Below are 2,634 nucleotides of genomic sequence, written 5' to 3' on the forward strand. Positions count from 1 at the left end.
TTTAACTAACATTTGCTCCTTGTACTCCATGCACCAAAGATGTTTAGCATGACAAGGAGTGGCAAGGCACTGTAGCTGAACAGACTAGTACCCAGAATGCATTATTGTACATTACCTTTTGCAAGGATTTGCTAAACATGTTTATAATCTGAAAACTGGCAACTCAGAATGGCATGCTTTGAAATATTTAATTTGAGGGAGAGCATTTATCTCCATGATAATAATAATTGATTGAATACATATTTTTTTTAAATCCGGTCTCGAATTCATTACCTGCTAATTCACATTTGTATTGTTCCTTTTACTCTTATCAGACAATACTTGACCTTCAATCAGTAAAATATTTGAAACTTTATAGGTTTAATGTGGCCTCCAGAAAACAAGGATTTGGGGGCATTAAGGTTATCTACATAGACAATAAGAAACCTTACTTTGCTAGGGGGGCATCTAGTGGCCAAAATTGATATGGACTCAACAAGCATGTTGTGCATTAAAAAAAAACACATACATACACCCACATTTACTGTAAAAGGTTTCAATAAATGTTATTAGCATATATGTAATTTATTTAGTCATATTTTAAAGGGTTTTGTACCTTGACCTCCTCACATGGCATGTATTGGTTAATATTTAACAGAGATTGTGCCTCAATTGTGTGAGTGCGTGCACACGTGCTCGAGTGTCTCATAGAACAAGATTTCCTAATCTCGGTCCACATCGGCTAGCCAGCCACGGCCTGTTTGCTGTCCCTTCACACTAGTTTAGTCTAGAAGCCTATTACCTTAAAAACAACATCAGATATGCAAAGTGGAGGCTTTTGAACTGAGAGGGACATGCTGGGAAAAAACTATTGATAAAGGCATGCACAGTGAACAGGTTTTCCATTCATTTTAATCAATGAAATACCTACATTTATTCAGAAGAATATGAATTTTAATACTATCACGAAGCCCATAACAAAAAGGGAGACAAGGTGGAGATAAGGAATAACCAAATATATTTATTAACTAAGGTAACCTAAATGCAATTAACAATGGTGTGTGTAATCAGTAGTGTAAGTGAGTGAGTGTTTGGCATGCATAAATGTGATAATGTGGGGTGTTGAAAGGTGCCAAAGCAAGCAAACAAACAAACAAACAAACAAGCAAACAAACAAACAAACAAACAAACAAACAAAATGCCACAAAAAAATACCACAACAAAATCTATTAAGGTGTCTGCATGGAGAAAGTCTCCCCAATGAATGTGGGAGAGGTCTATTTGTCCTGGGACACACCCGGGCCGAAGGTGTTTCCCATGTAGCTGACAACCCTCCTGGCTCCGCCCACCAGCATCCTAATAAGAAAACCAGAGCAAAGAGAGAGAATACGGCAGACAGAGTGGGAGGGTCATCACAATACTTTAACGAGATTAGAAGCCTAAATATCTTTATAGGCCTATGTGACTGCAGTTATAACTAGGCCTTTATAACCTACTCAGAATAACTGCCGCCTGGTCGTATTTGCACAATTCTAACTGACTTTGGTATAATTTACAGAACCAGTCAAAAGTGATAAAAAAACTACTCATCCAAGGGTTTTTCTTTATTTTTTACTATTTTCTGTATTGCAGAAGAATAGTGAAGACATCACAACTATGAAATAACACATATGGAATCATGTAGTAACCAAAAAAGTGAATCTACGGGATCGGTGTCCCTATACCGGGACAGTTGAACTAACGTGCACTAATGTGATTAGAATTGTGCAAATACTACCAGGCTGCAGTTATTTACCCAGAAGTTCTGAGTAGGCTATAAAGGCCTAGTTATAACTGCAGTCACATAGGCCTATAAAGATACGTAGTGTAGGCTACTAATCTCGTTAAAGTATTTAAAAGTCATATTCTTCTAAATAAATGTTGGTATTTCATTCATTCAAATGACTAGAAAACTTGTGTGAAGCGTTTTACTGTTTTGAATTGTTAGATACTACTGCACTGTTGGAGCTAGGAACACAAGCATTTAGTTAGATATTACTGCACTGTTAGAGCTAGGAACACAAGCATTTAGTTAGATATTACTGCACTGTTGGAGCTAGGAACACAAGCATTTAGTTAGATATTACTGCACTGTTGGAGCTAGGAACACAAGCATTTAGTTAGATATTACTGCACTGTTGGAGCTAGGAACACAAGTATTTTGCTACAACATCTGCTAAATATGTGTATGTGACCAATAACATTTTATTGGATTTTATTTTTCAGTTGCTTCCTGCATCCTGGATGCATCCTGCATCCTGGGCGTATCTTTGTATCTCTATTATTTTATCAGATCTGGAACGCACCCAATATCCTCAATAGTATTTGTTTTTGTACTGTTTTTGGTTTGAACAAGGTAATGCGCAGATTCACTGATCTACACATTATCATGCATTGCGAACAAGGTAATGCGCAGATTCACTGATCTACACATTATCATGCATTGCGAACAAGGTAATGCGCAGATTCACTGATCTACACATTATCATGCATTGCGAACAAGGTAATGCGCAGATTCACTGATCTACACATTATCATGCATTGCGAACAAGGTAATGCGCAGATTCACTGATCTGCAAATGATTGTCCACTGCGAAATAACTAACCTGTAAATAG

Source organism: Oncorhynchus mykiss, chromosome 9 (genome assembly GCF_013265735.2).
Source record: "Oncorhynchus mykiss isolate Arlee chromosome 9, USDA_OmykA_1.1, whole genome shotgun sequence".
Lineage (NCBI taxonomy): Eukaryota > Metazoa > Chordata > Actinopteri > Salmoniformes > Salmonidae > Oncorhynchus > Oncorhynchus mykiss.